This window comes from Mus musculus, chromosome 19 (assembly GCF_000001635.26).
Source record: "Mus musculus strain C57BL/6J chromosome 19, GRCm38.p6 C57BL/6J".
NCBI classification, from domain to species: domain Eukaryota; kingdom Metazoa; phylum Chordata; class Mammalia; order Rodentia; family Muridae; genus Mus; species Mus musculus.
This window is the reverse complement of record NC_000085.6, coordinates 3,293,117-3,315,469: the sequence shown is the minus strand read 5'-3', so window position 1 is coordinate 3,315,469 and position 22,353 is coordinate 3,293,117.

Genomic DNA, 22,353 nt, shown 5'->3' with positions numbered 1-22,353 from the left:
CTGGCAACTGCATCTGACAAGTGTCATCATACCCGAGAGAGGCAAATGGTTTTGAGCTGAAGTCTGGTGGTGCAAGGTCTCAGACCACCAAGGGCCTGAGGATGGGAGAAGAGGGTCATAATTAGGATGTAGGAACTGGGACTCCCCTGACAGAAGGGCTCTTTCCACAGGTTATAGGACGCCAGGGGACTCACTGTGGGCAGGGCTGAGCTGGCTTCTGTGTGTTGAGAGCAGCTGCTGGCATTCTTCTTCTTTTTTTTTTTTTTTCTTTTTTTTTTCTTTTTTCCGGAGCTGAGGACCGAACCCAGGGCCTTGGGCTTGCTAGGCAAGCACTTTACCACTGAGCTAAATCCCCAACCCCAGCTGCTGGCATTCTTTTTATAAAAGATTATTTATTGAGATAGGATATTTATTTATTTATTTATTTATTTATTAATGTAGCCCTAGCTGCTGCTCAAGGAGCTGTGGGTCTGGTATTTATAAGTCTGCTTTATTCTGTTCTACTTGCTAATGCTATTCTTCTCAGGTTTTAAAATGCATTTGAATATTTTCTATTTCCTTACACGTGATCTAGTGTAGCCTGAGTCCACGGGAGCAAGGAAGTCCTAGTACACTTGTGGTTTGACCCTGAGGGACTAGGGATGAAGCAGAGTTGGTAGAGCGCTTGCCGAGCAAGCACAAGGGCCTCGGTTTGCTCCGTAGCCCCATACAAACAAGGCAAGGTTGTGCATGCCTGTCAGCCCAGCACTCAGGAGTTGGAGGTAGGATGATCAGAAGTTTAAGGTCATTCTTGCCACATGGTGAATTGGAGCCTGTAAGACCAACACTTGGGAGACTGGGGCAAAAGGCTTGCTGCAAATTTGAGTCTAGACCAAGGAATTGTCTCTAGAATCTTTCTAGGCCACAGAACAAGTCATACCAAATACAGAATATCAAAATTACCTTTTTTTAAAAAAAATCTATTGTGATTTTCCCATCATGCACCCCAGTCCTGCTCATCTCCCCATCCCCTCATATCCATTCTTCACCCTTGAAGCCCCCCCCCAATAAAACACAAACAAACAATAACAACAATAACAAAGCATACATAGAAAAAAATCTCATAGAGTGTCAGTGTGTCCCACAGTACATCTCTCTGTCAACACATCTACGCATGGCAAATGTTCATTGCAATGAATCATTGGTCTGGTTGGAGATCTCTGGGTTCTGTGATCATCAATATCGAATCCTCATCAAGATACCCCCATCCCACTCCCTTCCCAGTTATCCTGTTGAAACCCTGTGTCATGGAGATCCTGCAACTTTGGAACTCCAGAACCGGCCCTTTCATGTGTCCCAGCTATTTGCAGACAATATAGATTTGGGGGTGGGCCAATTCACAGCCCTGGATCTGGGCCTGGGTGGTAGCTGAGCTCCTTAGGGCACTGGCTCTCTCTTATCCGCACCACCAGGGTGAGCTCTCCAGCACTGCTCAGGCTAGGTGATCCAATGCCACCACGTGCAAGAGGCAGGGTCAGCTCTCCTGTTCTCACGGCGTCAGGGCTAGCTCACCCACACCCCGCTGCTAACCAGAGCCAGTTCCACTTGCTGCCTAGGTGAGACTCAGGGCCTGCCCTCCTGAGTGATCACCCTTACCCACACCTCCAGAGCCAGTCAAGGTGCAGGGCCCACTCTTCCAAGTGCTGCAGCCTATGAGGTGCTGGGCCAGCTTACCTGTGCCTTTGCCATCAGGGCTATCTCCACAGTGTTGCCCAGGCAAGGTACAGGGCCCACTCTCCCAAGTTCTACAGCCAGTAAGGGGCAGGGCCAGTTCTCCCACTCTCATAACCCCAGAGCCAGCCCTCCAGATTGCCACAGGCAAAGAGGGGCAAGGAGAGGGAAGGCATCAGTCTAGCTCAAATACCACCTCATGGCAAATGAGACCAGGCTCCCAAACTCTTGCCCTGGGGTCTTAATCGCCTGCTCCCTGACACTAGGGTCAGCTTGCTGTGTTGTCCAGGGGAGGGGCAGGGCCAGCTCTCCTGAGCTCGTGACTCTGTGGGCAGCTTTCTCCACTGCTGGAAGTGGAGAGGGGAGAAAGGACATATCTCTGCATCCATGCTATCTTAGGGCAGATAAAGTGGAGAGGTCAGTGCTCCCACACTCATGCCCTCAGGGCTAGCTCACCAACATCACCGCCTCCAGAGCCAGCTGCCTGGGTGAAGTTCAGGGCCTGCTCTCCTACTACGTGCTGCTGCTTTTTAAGAGATGGGGCCATCTCTCCGGAGCTCTGCATGCCCTGAGGGGTGGGGCCAGATACACAGCCCACGGACATCCAGGTGGTCCCAGGCAGCTGCTCCAACCGGGAACTTCCCCGTGTTCTCTAGTGGTAATGTGAGCCAGGGACATCAACACTGACCCCTGCCACTGCTTGCCCATGAACTCAGACATGACCCTCATTGGCAGCTTGGGCTGGGACCTCACCAATATACCCAGCTGGCAGAGCTGGCCACTCACAATAGGCAACTCCTCTCTACCTTCAAGTCTCCAGTTCCATCTCTCTTCATAACGCTCAAGCTGTTCCATTTCTCTTTCCCTTCCATCTAACCACCACAGACTCACACATTGTAGTACCTCCAGCAGGCTATCCTCGAAGCTGGTGGGCTCCTGGGTGACATCTTATACCTGTGCTGCATGGCATAGCAGCAAGCAGGTATCTACAGCTTGCTTGTGCCATGTGCCAGAGGGCAGTTCTGTGGGTGGCATAGCAATCCACAGGTCTCTGGCTTCCTCCTCCTGTGCTGCCCTGCCTGGATTTGATTTGATTTGACTTAATTTTTATGAGTCATAGCCATAAGATAGCTTTGTCCACGAAGCTAGGAATCAAGCTAGGATAGACAAAGGACTGCTGTCTGCTCTGCCTTTGACTGATACAAGAACCACATTATCAACAAGGTGTCTCTTTGCCCATCGCCAGGGAAGTGGAGGGTAAGAGGTCAAAATTATCTTTTGTTGTTTATCGGCTCATAGGGGAATAAACCCTAGAAAGACCTAGAAACCATGGGCTGGGGAGACGGTTAGGAGCACTTCCTGATCTCCCAGAGGACCAGGGTTCGGTTCCCAGCACCTATGTCAGGTGGCTCCCACTAACTTCAGCTCCAGGTATACCCGCTGGGATCATAATCACATAGACATAAACACACATATAAACAGTTTTTTAAGTCTTAAAAAAAGACTCATTTTAAATTAATATTTGTTTTGCTGAGATAGGATTTCACTAGGTAGTGCAACCATTAATTATTTTTTTAAGAAAAAAATTTGGAGGAAGTTCTTTGAAAATGAATCTTATGAGCCAGGTGTGGTGGCACATGCTTTTAATCCCAGCACTGGGGAGGTAGAAGCAGGCTGATCTCTAAGAGTTCAAGTTTGAGGTCAGCCTGGTCTACATAGGGAATTCCAGGCCAGACAGTGATATATAGAGAAACTCTGCCTCAAAAACAAAGCAAAACAAAAGAAGAGCAGAAAATGAGTCTTCTGAAGCCCAGGCTGGCCTCAAATTTGCTATGTAACCAAGCAAGGATGATCTTAAACTCCTGCTTCTCTGCTCTCCCAATGGCTGGGTGTTGACATGACAGGTGTGATTTCTGAGGAACACAGATGAAAACATTCTCAAAGGAATTATTAAAAATTGGGTGTTGGGATATGCTCCTTTAATCCATTTCTCATAAATTAGACGCCAGTCTGGTTTAAACAGAGTTTTTGGCCAGCCAGGGCTACATAGACTTTGCCTTTATTGTGGTTTAAATAGGAATGGCCTTTATAGACTCATGTGTTTGAATGCTTGCCTATAGAAAGTAGCACTATTAGGAGGTGTGGCCTCATTGGAGTGGGCATGACCTTGTTGGAGGAAGTACAATTGTTGGAGCGTTACTGTGGGCTTTGAGGTCTCATATGCTCAAGCTTTGGCCAGGGTAGCACGTAGTCTTCCTCTACTGCCTGTGGATCAAGATGTAGAACTCTCAGCTCCTTCTTCAGCCCCATGTCTGCCTGCACACAGCCATGCTTTCTAACAAGATGATAATGGACTCAACCTCTGAAACCATGAGCCAGCCCAATTAAATGTTGTTCTGTATAAGAGTTGCTGTGGTCATGGTGTCTCCTCGCCACAATAAAATCCTAACTAAAACAAGTCTCCAAAACCAAAACAAACCCAAAAAGAACACAGTAGGATTTTTCACACTTCATGACCACCAAATCACAAGTTGGTCTTGCTCAGGGATTCAAGAATGATTCAACATATGCAAATCCATAGGGGGAACACAACACATATATCAATCGTGTCATCTCAACTGATTCAGAAAGGGCCTTTGATAAAATTCAATATCTACAATGTTAAAATGTTCTTAAAAATTAATAAATATATTGTTTAAAATTCAACACCCCTTCTTTACAAGAACCTTCTTAAAGGGCCAGAGATATTGCTCAGTGGGTAAAACTTTTGCCATACGAGCACGAGGACCTGAGTTTAAACCCTAAGAACCCACAGAAAGCCAGGCATGATATCACATGTCTAATTTCAGTGTTCCTAGAGAGAGATGAGAAGCACAGACAGGACGATTTGCAGGAGCTAACAGGCCAGCTAGCTTGATGTACACAGTGGTAACAACAAAGAGACTGTCTTGAACAAGATACGGGGTGAGGACCAGTTCCTGAGCTCCATATGATACCATGTCACATACATATGAATGGAAGACATACACACCTACAAAAGAAGAAATTATTTTTCTCAAGACAAAGTTTCTCTGTGTAGCCCTGGTTATTCTGGATTTCTCTCTGTAGACCAGGCTGGCCTTGAACTCAGAGGTCCACCTGTCTGTGCCCTCCAGATTGCTGGGATTAAAGGTGTGTTCCACCATGCCCAGCTAGGGGAAAAAAATGTCTAAAGCCTTGAAGAAACTAGGAATAGGGCTGGCGTGGTGGTTGGAATATGCTTGGCCCATGGGAGTTGCACTATTGGGAGGTGTGGTCTTATCAGAAGAGGCGTGGCCTTGTTAGAGGAAGTGTGTCACTGTGGAAATGCACTTTGAGGTCTGCTGGTGCCCAAGCTCTGCCCAGTGTAGAAAGTCTGCTTCTGGCTGCCTTTGGATTAACATGCAGAACTCTCAGCTCCTTCGCCAGCATCATGCCTGCCTGGACACCAGCATGCTTCCCACCATGATAATAACGAACTAAACCTCTGAACCTGTAAGCCAGTCCCAATGAAATGTTGTCCTTTATAAGAATTGCCGTGGTCATGATGTCTCTTCGAAGCAATAAAACCCTAAACAAGACAGCTGGTGAGATGGCTGGGTGGTATAGGTGCTTGCTTGATGACTTGAGTTTGATTTCCTGGATCAAATGGTAAAAGGAGAGAATCAACTTCTGCAAGTTGTCCTCCACCCTCCACTCTAGCCCCACCCCCATAAATAATAAATGTAAGAAAAATCCAGTAAGCATGCTTGCTGTGGTAAACTCATGACCAAAAGGAGCTTGGGGAGGAAAGGGTTTGTTTGGCTTTCAAGTTTCCCTTCTTCCTTGAGGGAAGTCAGGGCAGGAACTAAAGCAGGAACCTGGAGACAGGAACTGAAGCTGAGCATGGAGGGATGCTGCTTGCTGGCTTGTTCCTCCTGCGTGCTCAGTTACCTTTCTCATACAACCCAAGACCACCACTGGCTCATTGGTTAAGAGCACTGGCTGCTCTCGCAAAGGACCCATATTTGGTTCCCAGAACCCATTTGGTGGCTCCCAGCATCTTGTAATTTCAGTTCTAGAGGATCTAACACCTTCTTCTGACTTTTTTGGGCATCAAACGCACATATGATGTACATGCACACATGTAGACACCCCTACAAACATGCTTTTAAAACATAATAAGTGTTGGCTTCTGCAGAAAGCCAAGTCCTCACCCTACAGGGGCTTGGGATTCAGTGGTGAAGACAGGGGATAAACACTGACATGTGACAAAGTCCTAAGTAGTAGTTTTAACCCCCGTGGAAATGATCAAGGCAGAGTAATGGCTGGAGGGAGATGGGATGAATGGGTAAGGGAGACCCCTCTGCAGAACCTGAGTATTCAAGGAGAGGAGCAAAAAGAACAGCAGACAATCACATCAAGACTAGATGAGTCTCCAAACACCAAAGGGGAGGGGAGAAGGAAGAGGAGGAGAAGGAGGAGGAGGAGGAGGAGGAGGAGGAGGAGGAGGAGGAGAAAGAAGAGGAGGAGGAGGAGGAGGAGGAGGAGAAGGAGAAGGAGAAGAAGAAGAAGAAGAAGAAGAAGAAGAAGAAGAAGAAGAAGAAGAAGAAGAAGAAGAAGAAGAAGAAGAAGAAGAAGAAGAGAATAATTTTAAGAGCAACAGTGGGGTCTCATGTGACTGACTTTCGGTGGCATACTTGTACAGCTGCCCCTGCCCTCGGGTCGGGATCTCTTCCCAGCCTGAGTCCCCACATCTCTGAGCTCCGCCATGTCTGCACTAGTACCTCACTAGGCTTCTTGTCTTTTCTTCCTATCTTTGTGTACAGCTATGCACCAGAGACCTGAAGGGGAGATAGGGGCCAAACAGACTAATCCTGGCTCTCTAGAGAAGACATGCCCGGAGAACAAACAGGCTCTAGTCTGCCTGCTGTGCTGTGCCAGCAGGAACCAACAAGAGGCTGCTGTATCAGCCTCCTAGGGGGCAAATGGGGTGACAGTGAGCCCCAGCATGCACCAGTTGCATGCAGCTCTGCTTGGCTTTTTTGTGTTCAGACAATGAACTCATCTTTGTTGTATATTGGTATTTTTTTTTAAATGTAAGGTCTCAATTTTTAAGTCTACAAAGATATGACTCGTGTATCATATCGAGTTACTTGGAGACACACAATCTGGTAGCTTTGGCTGTACCCACAGGGTGATAAAAAACCATTAGTCCTCCAGCCCCAAATCCCTGGCAGGCACTAACTTGTTTTTCTGTCAAATTAAAAAATAAGGATTAACCTATTTTAGACATATCATATAAATACAACATGATCATTTGTGTCTAGCCTCTTTCACTGCGCATGTCCTTCTCAGGGGTCACCTGGTGTGTTGTGGTAAGTGTCTTTAGTTCTTCTTCTTCTCCCTCCTCTTCCTTCCCCTCTTCCTTTTTTGAGACAAGGTTTCACTGTATAGCACTGGCTGCCCTGGAACTAGCTCTGTAAAACAGGCTGGCTTAGAATTGACAGAGATCCTCCTAACTCTGCCTCCTGAGTGCTGAGATTAAAGGCGTATACCACCACTGAGTGTGACTGAGAAATATTCCATCTGTATGGGCATACCACATTTATTTTCTCCATTTATCAGTTGAGGGGTGACTGTGGCTTCTAATGAGCCTAGGTAGGGTGTGTTGGTGGGAGGTCCTCTCACTATGACTTTGAACTGTGACTAGATTGCTGAAGTCTTTCCCATTTGGGAAGTAAAGAGATTCCAAGGTCCAACCTTCTGGTTACCTGCTTCATCTCTCAGACCCTCTGACCGACTGATAACCCTGTCTTCCGGCTTCTGAGCAGCCTTCCTTGGAATTGGCAGCATCTACCTGCACCACTCTGAAACTTCACTGAGACCTGGGGCCCTTCCAACCCTACAGAACTTGTGTGATGGAAAAAGAGGGAGCTGGCCTCCAGATAAGCTAATTGTTCCCCAGGGAGATAAGATCAGTCCTTGCACTAAGGAGGTGGAAGCTGGAGCAACTGTTCCCTGTGGCTTCCGGGTGAGTGCGGCCAGGAGCTGCAGAGGCCACACTCCACCCAGGTTAAGTTAGAGATGCCCGTTTGCCCTGACTCTTAGGTGTATTTCCCTTGTAAGCCAGGGAATCCAGATGCCCTGTGCTGGGGGAGGGAGAGTCAAGGTGGCCAGGCCAGGAGCTAGGGTCTGTGCATGGGAGGGCGTGCGGACTAGGGGTTGAAGGGGTGAGCGGGTGGACTCGGGCTATTCTTTCAGGGTTAATGTCAGACAGACTGCGTCCCTCCACCCCCACGCGGAGAATGAGAAGGCGTCCCTAGCCCTGTGCAGGACTCTGGGGTGGGTTAGGGACTGCAGTGGGTTCCCCACCCCCAGGCGCAGCGTTGAGCTCTCTATAGGGCAGCTGCACTCCAGGATTCCTGCTCTGGATTGGGTCTGCACCCTGTGCTGGCAGCAGTAATCCTCAGCCCCTGAGCCCTGCCTCAAGGCTATACTGTGTGTTAGAGACAGTCTGGCTGTATAAGTAGCAGCAGGCTGGCCTTCTACTTGATGCATCCGTTTGCCTCCTTTGCCTTCGGAATTTTAGACAAGCTGTGGACAACCAAGCTTTCTTATGCTAATTTTAAATAGCAAAAACGAATAGGTACTTATTGTGTGTGTGTGTGGGGGGGTGTAGAAAATCTGAAAACTGGGAAAACAGAACTGTAAAAACAAACAAACAAATTTATTTGTCTTTAACTTTTAAATTTTAATTAATTAAATTTTTGAGGCAGAATCTTGGAACCCTCCATGTAGACCAGGCGGGCCTTGCACTTAGAAATTAGCCTGCTTCTGCCTCTGGAGTGCTGGAATTACAGGTGTGCATACATCACCACACCTAGCCAAAATAATGCAGTTTAGATATTTCTTTTGTCCTATGGCCAGCTCCCACTAGCCTGTAATATTTCATTATAGACCTTGAATCCACTTGCCTTTAGTAAATGCAGCTTCCCTGATATCCCTCTTGACTTACTGGTTACTAAGAGTGTCCCCTCCTATGGCTATATTTTGCCACAATTAACTTGTTCCCTGAAACAGGAGGGGTCTTCAAGCTTTTCCTGTCATAGATACTATGGCCCCCGAATAACAGTTGAAAGGCCAGCTGCTCAGGCCAGTGGGTACTGAGGACTATCAGAACTGATTGCTGGGTCAAGGCCATGTGCAGAACGCCATGTCGGTGCTGGCTACCAAGCTGTCTTCATTATTAAGCTGTCCTAAGAGGCTGGCCTAAACGGAGATGTGGGTGTCCTGTGTGCCAATGTATGCACGCTAGCAAATGGGTATGTGTGCATGTGTGTGGGTTCGCATGGGTGGTGCAGCTTGTGTGTGCCTGTGATTCGTCAAAGCTGCCAACCACCAGGACCTGCCCTCTGCAGCGGCAGACAGTGCCTTCGCCTTTGAAAGCCGATGGGGTTGAGAACCAGGCAGGGAGACTTTGCAGTGGGAGTTCAAAGGCAAGGATAGTGATTCTCCAAGGTCAAGGCAGTTAGGCCTGAAGAAAGGTCTGTGTTCCATGTATCCCTCCAAGTGACTGGATGAGGTCTGTCCATTAGTGTCTGCTGTCAGGAGCCTGGGGCAATGGCTCTGTCTGTAAAGCACATGCTGTGTCAGTGTGAGAGCCCAGAACCCAGTTAAAAAGCAGATCTGGTGATAGGCCCAGCACTGGTGAGAAGAGGTGGCTGTCTGGTTTGCTGGCCAGCCAGCCTAGCCTCATTGGCGATCCCTTGGCCAGCAAGAAACCCTGTCTTCAAAAAAGGAGAGAACCAATTCCTGCAAGTTGTCCTCTGACCCACTCAGGCATGCTGTGGCACATAAGCACACACAAACACACAAAGAAAGAGCAGTAATACAACAAACGTAGGGCTTTGCTGTTATGTGCTTGTAATCCCAGAGGCAGGAGGCAGAGATGGGAGGATTTTAGCAAGTTCCAGGCCAGCCTGGCCCACATAGCAAGTTCGAGGCCAGCCACAGCTACATAGGGAAACCCTGTTTCAAAAGACCCACAAAACAAAATGAATAGGCAAGAACAAAACCAAGCCAAACAAGCAACTGGTCCCGCTGACGTGTGACCAGCACCTGACAGAACCCATGCATCTGCCGCTGGGGTTGACGATGTTTAACGAGCCCTGCTGCCATCAGCTTCATCTGTTTCAGAAACATCATGTCACCATTGCACAGGAAACTCCTACCATCAGCAGTCACTCCCACGCTCTGCCCTCTGTCAGCCCCAGGCGACCATTGGTCTGTTTTCTGTCCCTGTGAACTCCCCTATTCTGGGCATTTCAGAGAATGGGCTTCATTCTCTCTCTCCCCTGCCTACTTTTTGTAGGTTAAACTGGCTGAATACTTGTCTCACCTCTTCCCTGCCGGAGAAGACATAGCTTTGATGGTCTATGCTCCCCGGGTTTTGTACAGAAATAGTATATACGAGTCCAGGGAAGTTCATTTAGGTGGGAAGTATAGACTAGTCTATGGACTAGGGAATCTTACAGAAATGAAGTCACACAATGTGTGGTGGTTGTGTCTGGCCTCTGATCCTGAACACCATTTTCTACTGTAAGAGCAATGGTGAGCTGGTCCTCTTGTCTGACTCTACAGGTATGTGTGGCTCCCTTGCCCAGCGGAAGCATGGTTAGCTGCGTACGTTCTTACATGTGTGGGTATCTTGTTGGAGTAGCTGCACACTCGTGTTTGTGTGCATGTGGAGGAAGAGGACTACCTATTTAGGAGCTGTTCACTTTGCTTTTGTGAGAGAGCATTTCTCAAGACCCTTGGAGCTTGCTGTGAGCCAGGCTGGTTGGCCAGTGAGTTCAGGGATCCATCTGTCTCTATATTTCGGGGACTGGGGTTAGGAAAATGTGCTGCTGTGACTGGCAGGTTCTGGGGAGCTGTTCAGAGAGGCCTTCATCTTTATACAGCAGGTACTTTACCTGTTAACTATCACCCGAGTACAGGTCTCGGTTTGTTTGTTTTTGTTTTTGGTTTTTGTTTTTTTGAGACAAGGTTTTTCTATGTGACCCTGGCTGGCCTGTATGGACAGAACAGGCTGGTCTCAAACTCACAGAAATCTGCCTGGTTTTGCTTCCTGAGCGCTGGGATTAGAGTTGTGTATCACCATCTATCTCCGACTTCTATTTGGTTTTTGATCCAAGGTCTCACTTTGTAGCCTAGTCTGGCTTGACTTCTCTATGTATCCCAGGCTTGTTAGACTTCTCTGTGTAGCCCAGGATGGTCAGGAAATCATGCAAATCCTCCTGCCGCAGCTTTCTTACTGCTGGGATTACAGGACCCAATCATCATGCCTGGCTTTCAACTACTGTTTACTGAGATCCTGCTTCGTGCTGGCTTCGGCAAGAGTTGGAAGCTTCTGGACTCTGTTTGATGTGCTCCCCTGGGCTCTGCAAGCTGCATCTTGTTGTATGTAAGACTGAGACCGCCACCCAGTAGCCATGTGACACAGAAACCAGCTGGACTTGGTAAACTCATTAGCATCCAAACCCATGTCAGTTCTGACCACAGGGACAGTCTAACCCACAGAGTTCCTGTTTGAGGTGTCTCTTCCTCCCTGCCATTAGAAGGACTGTGAACACTAGGACCTTTCTGCTTCTTGTTTCCTCTGCCTGAGAATTCCTTCCCATCTTCTCCTGTCACATCCCAGGCATCAACATCCCTATTGTCTGCTACGAGGTAGTGGGGGTTCCCTGGCTTGCCATCATCCTCAGGAGGGTTACCTTGATCCCTGTTCCTGTACTGTTTGTGACATTCTCTAATACCTCATTCATTATTTTGTCACGGCCTTGCCAGCTTGAATAATAATGTGTGGGGAGACGGTTCAGTGGGTAGAGCAGATGCTGTACAAACATGAGGACCTGGATTTGGATCCCCTGCACCCAAGGAAAAGCTGGGCAGGGCATTGTGTGCCTGTAACGTCAGCACTGGGTGGTAGAGATAGGAGGATCTCAGAGGCTCATTGGAGAATAGATTCAGGATGAAATTCCCACATCAACCTCTGGTCTCTACATACACCCACCTAAGTGAATGTAGCCTCTACACACATGCACATACATGTACACACACATGTACACATGTATACATATGTACACACACACACATACACTCACATACACCACTTTGTTATTTGAGGCAGCATCTCACCCACGCTACCCTCAAACTCCCAGTGCAGCTGAGAGGAACTTGAACTCTCTGTTTTTTTTGGTTGTTGTTGTGTTTTTGTTTTGTTTTTGTTTTTTTTTTCCCCGAGACAGGGTTTCTCTGTATAGTCCTGGCTGTCCTGGAACTCACTTTGTAGACCAGGCTGGTCTCGAGCTTAGAAATCCGCCTGCCCCTACCTCCCGAGTGCTGGGATTAAAGGCGTGCACCACCATGCCTGGCTGGAACTTGAACTCTTGCTCCTTTTTCTCCACCTCTCGGCCTCTGGGATGACAGATGTGAGCTACCATACCCTGAGAGCTAACGCAGTGCTGGGGATGGATCCCGGGCTTCATGCATTCTAGTCAAGCACCTCACAGCCCAAGCTACACCCCCAGTTTACACAAGGGAATTTTTAGAAAGTTCAGTTCAGGCTTCTTGGGAGCCACAACATCCAGAGCCTTGGAGACTCAATCCCCTCTAAAGCAGGGACTGATGCACTGAGCCTGGGGGTGCAGAGGGAGAGATGGTCAGACACCTGCTGCTTCCTGCTGGCCTTGGGCCAGCCCTCCAGGACAATATATTCTCTTTGGTTCCGTAAAAGAGTTCAAATGGTTAAGTAGCAGATTTTACTTTAGACACAGGCTTCATCTAGCTGCCTGTGAGCCATCTCTCATATATCCAGCATCTTCTGTGATGATTGTCTGTCTGTCTATCTATCTATCTATGTATCTATCTATGTATCTATCTATGTATCTATCTATGTATCTATCTATGTATCTATCTATGTATCTATCTATGTATCTATCTATGTATCTATCTATGTATCTATCTATGTATCTATCTATGTATCTATCTATCTATCTATCTATCTATCTATCTATCTATCTATCTATCTATCTATGTATCTATCTATCTATCTATCTATCTATCTATCTATCTATCATCTATCTATCATCTATTGATATCTACAATCTACCTGCCACTCTACTCATTGTCTCTTAGCCACTCTAACATCTGTCACCTAGATATCTAGCGCTATCAACCACTGCTCATTTATCCGTCCCTCTATTTCCAGCACCTTTTAGGTATCATTGACTTTTCTATCATCTGTCTACCTACTCATCTGTCTGTCCATCTACCTATTCATCATCTATCTGCCATCTACCTACTTCTCCACCCATCCATTCATCCATCCACCCATCCATCTATCATATATCTATGTATCATCTGTCTATTGACCCATCCATTTATCCACCTATCCATTGCCTATCTACCTTCCTACTTATTAACAACAAATCTGTCATCTATCTGTATATCTACCGGTGTCTGAAAATAATCCCTAGGGATTTCCCAGCTCTCTCCTCTGGGATGAGTTCACATGACACAGAGGCAGGAAGACCAAGGCCATTCTCAGCTATATAGTGAGTTTAGATCCAGTGGACTACATGAGATCCTGCTTCACAAACACAGAGCAAGCATGGAGCTGGAGACCTAGCTCAGTAGATAAGGACATGTGATCTGGCAGAGTACCAGGGTTCAATTTCCAGCACCTACATGGCAGTTCACATCATAGCTCCAGTTCCAGGGGCTCTGACTCCTTTTGATCTCCAAAGACACCAGACATACATGTGGTAACAAATGCTCATATACATAAAATAAACAAAATTTTAAGCAATTAAAGCAAATAAACACACAAAAAGGAATAATTAATTCAGTCTGTGAATGTATTGAATGTGTAAGTTTCCTGGGAGGGCCACCTGAGGGTGCAGGCTTCTGTTGGGTTTTACCAGTTTCTAGAGACTGCTGTGGTACCCTTCATACATGTCCTTTACCTTCTGAGGGATCTGGCAGGAATGAGCTACATAGCTCCTTGTTTGTAAAAATTATTAGATTTTATTTGTTGTGTGTGTACATGTATGTGGACATGCAACTAGCATGGTATACACGTGGAGGTCAGAGGCCGACTTCAGTGTTGGTTTTCTCCTTCCACCATGTGGGTCTGTGGAATCAAATGCAGTTATCAGTTGGGGTTACAAGTACCTTTACTTACTGAGCCATAGTCCAGGCCTTCATGTAAGAGTGGACACCCTGCTTACAGGCTTCATGTAAAAGGGGACACCCTAGCCGGGCAGTGGTGGCACACGCCTTTAATCCCAGCACTTGGGAGTCAGAGGCAGGTAGATTTCTGAGTTCAAAGCCAGCCCGGTCTACAGAGTGAGTTCCAGGATAGCCAGAGAAACCTTGTCTTGAAAAAACAAAACAAAACAAACAAACAAACAAAAAGAGGGGACATCCTGCTTGCTTACAGTCTTTGTGTAAGAATGCACACTCTGTTTACAGGCCCAATTTCATTTCTTCAATCTGAGCTATGATTCTCCTTCACCTGCCATGGGCCCCAACTTTACCACCTATGCAAGGGACATCAATCACACTTGGCTACTGTGCCGGGCCAGGTGTTAGGGGAGGCAGCACTGTATACCAGGCCTTGGGCACTAACACCATAGCTTCATTTGGTTTCGTTCAGTCCTGTGCCCAAAGACTCTCAGCTAGGAAAGCAGGGCCGGGGCTGTGAGGGGCTCTGGAATCCTGATATAAGGAAGATTTTAACAAACAACCATGCGACTGGAGAGGTGGCCCTTCCTGAGGACCAGAGCTCAGCTCCCAGCACCCATGTCTAGCAGCAAACAATTCCAGGGCATCAGAGAACTTCTCATGGTACACACACACACACATACAAATAAAGTTTAAGATGAGGTATTATTTTAGGTTAATTACAGCCACCATATGTGTGTCAGTCTGTTTTGCAGGTGGCAGGACTTACTGCTGTTTTCTACCCCAGGGACCGTGCTGTAGAACACTGTCCTTGGAGCAGAGAGGCCAGACCATTTCAATCAGAGCAGCTCTGACTACCAGCTAGAGACCCTCAGTGAAGGTGGGCCTGGAGCTGGAGAGGTGGCTGGCAGTTAAGACTGACTGCTTTTGCGGGGGCCTTGAGTTAAGTTCCCAGCACCCATATCTGAGAACTCACAACTTCTTAAAACTCTTTTCCATGGGGTCAGACACCTGTCTTCTGGCCTCTGGGGGCACCAGACATGTACATGATGCATATATATATGCAGGCAAAACATTCACCCACATAAGCAAATGTAGTTTATACATTTTAGATTTAGTTTTATTTTGTATGTATGACTGTTTATCCCTGTGTATATATGTGCATCACACTCAAGGTTTGTGTCTGTGGAGGCCAGAAGAGAGCACTGGCTCCCCAGGAACCAGAGGTACAGATGGTTGTAAGCCACCATGTAGGAGCAAGGAACTGAACCCTGGTCTTCTGTAAGAGCAATAAGTACTCTTAACTGCTAAGCCATCTCTCCAGCCCCTAAATAGATAAACCTTAAAAAAAATAAAGGTGGGCCTGTGGTGTTCTCTTGTAAGAGAATGGGGGTTGGATCCTCACACGAGATTCAACTGCTCTTCTTGAGGCTTGCTGTCCACTGATTGTGGTCAGATTTAGTGAGCTCGCTCCAGTGAAGGCCTACCTCAGAAACTAAGGTAGAAAATGATTGAGAGAGACAGAATGGTGCTCTGACCTCCACAGGTGCACAACCACTCACACCCACATGAACACATACAACACACACATGCACAACCACTCACACAAACATGAACACATACAACACACACATGCACAACCACTCACACCCACATGAACACATACAACACACACATGCACAACCACTCACACCCACATGAACACATACAACACACACATGCACAACCACTCACACCCACATGAACACATACAACACACACATGCACAACCACTCACACAAACATGAACACATACAACACACACATGCACAACCACTCACACAAACATGAACACATGTAACACTTAGACACACAAAGATACTTTCCTTCCTTCCTTCCTTCCTTCCTTCCTTCCTTCCTTCCTTCCTTCCTTCCTTCCTTCCTTCCTTCCCTCCCTCCCTCCCTCTTTCTTTTTTTCTTTCCTTCTCTTCTCTTCTCTTCTCTTCTCTTCTCTTCTCTTCTCTTCTCTTCTCTTCTCTCTCTCTCCCTCCCTCCCTTCTCCTTCTTCTTCTCTCTCTCTTTCTTTCTTTTATTCTCTCTCTTTCTTAAAAGATTTATTTATTGTGTACACAAGAAGAGGGTGCCAGATCTCATTATACATGGTTATGAGCCATCATGTAACCACATGGGAATTAAACTCAGGACCTCTGGAAGAACAGTCAGTGCTCTTAAAGTGTGTATGTGCTCTTATGTGAGTGCCCACACTCTGTCTCTGTTCTGTCTATCTGTCTCTGTGTCTGTATCTCTGTCTCTCTCTCTCTGTCTCTCTCTGTCTCTGACTCTGTCTCCCTCTCTGTCTCTCTGTCTCTCTCTCTCTCTCTCTGTGTGTGTGTGTGTGTGTGTATAGGCTAAGGGTGCTTGTGAGCTGCCTGGTGTGGGTGCTGAGAACTGAGCTCTGGTCTTCTGGAAGAGCAGCGAGGGCTTGTAACAGGCTGTACCCACCTTCCTGTGCCTGGATCTTCTGTCAGTATGAGGGTTCAGAGGGTCACAGGCTCATGTTCTACATGTCTGGTTAATAACTGCTAGTGGGACAAGATGGACCAACAAGTAGCTTCCTGTTGCTGTGACAACACATTTGAGAAAACCTATTTAAAATGAGAAAAGTTCCACTTGGCACAGTTTCTGAGGTTTTTCTTTTCTTCCATGCAGGGCTGGCCCCACGGCTTCAGGCCTGTGTCTAGGCGGGACAGCCTGTGGCAGAGGAGGCTGCTCCCCTTACAGAACTGATGAGAAAATATGAGAGTAGAAGAGATAAGCCAAATGGATGGACCAGGGATGGGGAAGGGAAAGGGCCAGGGGTGGGGATGGGGGTGGGGGTGGGGGTGGGGTGGGCGTGTTTCTCCTTTCCCATAACAGTTCTTCCATGGTCAAGATTTGGAACCACCAGCCGGGCATGGTGGTACACACCTTTAATCCCAGCACTTGGGAGGCAGAGGCAGACAGATTTCTGAGTTCGAGGCCAGCCTGGTCTACAGAGTGAGTTCCAAAAACAGCCAGGGCTACACAGAGAAACCCTGTCTCGAAAAACAAAGCAAAACAAAAAAAAATATTTGGAACCACTGAGAAGACATAACTCATCAGGTGAGGAGGGGGTACCCCCTTGAGCTGGAGTCCCACAGCACAGTCGTCAGGTGAGGAGGGGGTACCCCCTGAGCTGGGGCTCCACAGCACAGTCATCAGGTGAGGAGGGGGTACCCCCTGAGCTGGGGCTCCACAGCACAGTCATCAGGTGAGGAGGGGGTACCCCCTTGAGCTGGAGTCCCACAGCACAGTCGTCAGGTGAGGAGGGGGTACCCCCTGAGCTGGGGCTCCACAGCAGTCATCAGGTGAGGAGGGGTACCCCCTGAGCTGGGGTCCCACAGCACAGGAAATGCATCTGAGCACCACCTTTCGGCTCTCTGACAGTGCAGTGTCACTAGCAACCTTCCATTCCTGCCACCGTGACTGCACCGTGACGGACTTTGTCCCTTAAACCCTGAGCTAAAGAAAACTTTCTTCCCCCTGGAAGTATGCTACTCTGTCTCAATAACAAGAAAACTAACTGACATGACCTCCATTCAGGGCACAACCCCAAAGACTTAACTTCCTCCTGCCAGGCTCCACCTACTAAAGGTTTTACCACCTCCTAATAACCGCCACCACCGCAGAATCCAAATCTTTAACCCATGGACCTTTAGGGGGCTCGGAAAATCTAAAACATAAAGCTGCCTGTGTTTTACACTATAACCAGGGGAACATTTGCTGCTCCAAAAATAATGCCTTCACCTAGATCTATGCCAACTAGTCAGACACACCTGCTGCCCGAATTCCACAGCCTGCCCTTCAGGGTTTGGCTTTATAGGCAGGGGAAGTGTTCGGGCCACCCAATTTCTCTTCTCAGAAACATCCAGGTGGAAGAGATATGATACTTTTCTATGGATTGTTTACACATTCTGGCTTGCACAGTCCTCTCAAACATACTATACCCCTCTCTTCAGGAGTGGCTCTAGCCAAGCTTCATAGGGGCTTTGAAGCACTCACAGGCAGCTTCCTAACCTAGGAGTCCCAGGCCTTCTCAGACAGCCTCTTTAAACTGTGTGTGTGTGTGTCTTATGCATGCCCATAGCTGTATTTTCATAGAACCTAATTTCCAATTCTGCTCTTGCCAAGGGTTGGGTCCCACCCTCTTATCCTTGCTTCTGGCCCATCCCATCATATAAGGCCCCTCAACACCATAAAATTGGGTGTGGCCAATGGGCAGTGTACACACCCACAACCCCAACACTGGAGAGGCAAAGAGGAGCATTGTGAGGCTGCCCTGGTGTATGTAGTGAGAACTCAGGTCAAATGAAACCAAAACAGTAGGCTCACTGCAGATAGCAAAAGACAATCCTGTTCCCCAGGAGAGCCTGATGTTTTTAGGGGCTGTGGGTTAGGAAATGAGAGGAAGACAGATGCCAGCTATGGAAGACATGTGCAGTGGTTACAGTGGCTGATAGACAGGGTTTGGAAGGACAGCCAGGGTGGGGTAGGCTGCAGCCTCTGGCATAATCTGCCTATGTGGACTGCAAGGTGTTGCAGCTCAGAGCTGGTGGGAAGTGAGTCCTACTGATTTGTTTGTTGTCTGGTCCCCAGCCTTGAAAGCAGAATGTGTTCTGAATAGACCAGGATCCCTGGGAGGTGAAGGGACAGCCCCCCCCCCCCCCAGGAGCCTTCCTGCTTGTCTGAGCCTGAGCACTCTCTTTTGTGTATTAGGATATCATCTTGTTGTCCTCTGTTGTCTCTTGGTATGCATGGTGGTTCAACACAGTGGGATTTTTATTCTGTGTGTGCTCTGTGTATTTGTGGTATATGTATGTGCATGTTCATGTAGGCTTGCATGTGCCACACACTGGTGTGGAGGCTGGACGAAACAATAGAATCAGTTTTTTCCTTCTACCTTTTGTGGGTTCCAGGGCTTGAACCCAGGTTTTCAGCATTGTGCAGCCAGTGTTACTGAGTCATTCCCTGTGGGTTTTTTTGGGGTGGGGTGGGGGGTTGTTTGAGACAAGTTACATACTTTGACTGGCTTCAAATTCCAAGGATCTGCCTGCCTCTGCACCACAAGTGCTGGTATTAAAAGTGGGTGCCCCCAAGCCTGGCTTTCTGCTTCTGCCCTGGTTCTCCTACCTTTTAGGACAGGGTCTCACTAGCTAGAAGGCTCACTAGGAGCTATGTAGGCCAGGTTGGTCTTGAACTCAGAGATCTGAATGTCTCTGCCTTCTGAGTGCTGGGGTTAAAGACATGCATCACCACGTTCAGCTCTCTAGCTTGCTTTTTTTTTTTTTTTTAATATAAGGTCTCTCACTGTATTTGGAACACACAAACTCAGCCAGATAGGCTGTGAACCCTAGGGGTCCTCTCACCTCTGCATTATATCAGCAGTCATATTGCTGATGTATTGTCATGCCAAGCTTTAAAAATCACATTTACTTATTTGTGTGTGTGTGTACATGTCTTGGACACATGTGTGGCAAAGCATGCTTGTGGAGGTAGGAAAACAACTTGGGGAAATCAGTTTTCTTTTTCTACTCCGTGGGTCCTGGGATAAGACTTAGGTTGTCGATACCTTTACCTGCTGAGCTGCCCGGCGGTCCACACCTGCTGTTTTATGTAGGTAATGGGGATTCAAACTCAAATCCCCATGGCTATGAGTCAAGCAGGGCACTGACTAAGCCATCTGCTTGCCCCATGCTTTTACTTTAGAACCCAATGATCCTTGCTCAGAAATCATTTCCTAAGACAATGAGGTAAGATGCTGCCAGCCATTAGCATTCACCAGCACCTTGGGCTCTTGGATCTCCAGGACCAACCCCCTCCTCGGGAGAACAGTCTCCCTGAAGCCATCGTCTGGAAGAAAAGGAAGGTGACATACCACTAGCCCTCAGGCAGCTCTGCCTCTGCACTGTCTCCCAGTTCTGCACTTGGAGCTGCTGAACCATCAAGCGGCAGGGCGGTGGCTGACCCGGATGTGGGTCAAAGGGCACCACACCTTCCGAATGTTCACCTGTTATCTTGGGGAGTTGCTGTGGGTTTGGGGTGTGGACACACTGGAGGAGAAGGCACAGCAGCTGCTGTTGTGAGCTCTGGTCCCCAGAGTTGTGTGCAAAGGGAAACTTGAAGTCCTGAGATATCTGGGACAGACCCTCCAGGTCCATCCATTTGCCTAGGAATTTCATAAATTCATTCTTTTTAATAGCTGAGTAATACTCCATTGTGTAAATATACCACATTTTCTGTATCCATTCCTCTGTTGAGGGGCATCTGGGTTCTTTCCAGCTTCTGGCTATTATAAATAAGGCTGCTATGAACATAGTGGAGCAGACCTGGAGGGCATCATCCTGAGTGAAGTAACCCAATCACAAAAGAACTCGCACAATATGTACTCACTGATAAGTGGATATTAGCCCAGAAATTTAGAATACCCAAGATATAAGATACAATTTGCTAAACGCATGAAACTCAAGAAGAACGAAGACCAAAGTGTGGACACTTTGCCCCTTAGAATTGGGAACAAAACACCCATGGAAGGAGTTACAGAGACAAAGTTTGGAGCTGAGACGAAAGGATTGACCATCTAGAGACTGCCATATCCGGAGATCCGTCCCATAATCAGCTTCCAAATGCTGACACCATTGCATACACTAGCAAGATTTTGCTGAAAGGACCCAGATATGGCTGTCTCTTGTGAGACTATGCCGGGGCCTGGCAAACACAGAAGTGGATGCTCACAGTCAGCTATTGGATGGATCACAGGGCCCCCAATGGAGGAGCTAGAGAAAGTACCCAAGGAGCTGAAGGGATCTGCAACCCTATAGGTGGAACAACAATATGAACTAACCAATACCCGCCTGGAGCTCCTGTCTCTAGCTGCATATGAATCAGAAGATGGCCTTGTCGGCCATCAGTGGAAAGAGAGGCCCATTGGTCTTGCAAACTTTATATGCCTCAGTACAGGGGAATGTCAGGGCCAAGAAGTGGGAGTGGGTGGGTAGGGGAGTAGGTGGGGGAGCGTGTGGGGGACTTTTGGGATAGCATTGGAAATGTAAATGAAATAAATACCCAATTAAAATTAAAAGTGAAAAAAAAATAAAATTAGCAAATGATTAGCTCAAAAAAATTTATATTTGCCTAGCGAGAGCTTAGCAGATAAGGAGTTAAGAGCGTTTATTTCTTGCCAGGTGACAGGGGCTTACGTCGTTAATACTAGTACTTGGGAGGCAGAGGCAGGTAGATCTATGTGAGTTCAAGGCCAAACTGGTTTACAGAATGACTTCCAGGACAGCCAGTGTTACATTCACAGGGCAACTCACAACTTCCTATAACTCTAGGCTCAGAGGACTCATTGGCCTCTCCGGTCTCTGTAGACAGCAGCACACAAATGGTCCAGATAAACTCACACATACAAATAAATAAGGTGTTGCAGGATATATGATCACACTGTGAACCCCACGATTGGGTTATTTACTGAAAAATCTGTTTCCAGTTATAGTGTGGCTCGGTTCTTAGCTCACACCTTTAATCCCTCTGGCTGGATTAAGTACATAGGCCCTTAGCACACACCTTTAATCCCAAACAATGAAGGTAAAGTTAGTTTGTAGAAGGAAGCACCCATGTTTGAAAGTGGCTTCTAATTGAGTAGCAGACAAAGTGATGAATCAGAAAAAGATTTGACAGAATAGCCAACGAGACAGGCCAGATTGAATCAGTTAGCTTTGAGACGCGTTTGAGCCAGAGCAGCTGAGTTGAACCAGCCTGAGTTCAGAAAGAACTAGAAAGGATGAGCTTATTCAGCAGCAAGTCTCAGAGGCTGAAAACACTCTAGGCCTCGGTGAGATTATAGAGTCAAGAAAATTCTAGGACTAAGTCAGCAGATGGAGACAGAAAGCCATGAAGACAACAATTACAACAGGCAAATACAAGTTACTTTTACAACAAGTAAATTAAATCTTTAAATTACACTGAACTTTTGTTTGGAGGTCAGAGGACAATTTTCAGGCATCAGTTCTATGTGTTAACTCAGGTTATCAGGCATGGCAGCAAGCCATTACCTGCTGAACCATCTCACCAGTCTGTAAGAGGTTATCTTAGACAAACAAGCTGGTGAGATGGGGACTTGCCACTTGAACTCAGACACTTCTGTTCCATCTTGGACACACATCCACTAATAGTAAAATTTAAAACCACAAACAAAAATAGTACTGGGGATGTAGCTGAGTTGGTAGAGCACTTGCCTAGCACACGTGACTCTGGGTTCCATCCCCAGCACTACAAGAATAAAGCCAAAGTGAGTGTGTGCATGTGCACCTGTGATACCAGCAGTCTGGAAGCAGAGGCAGG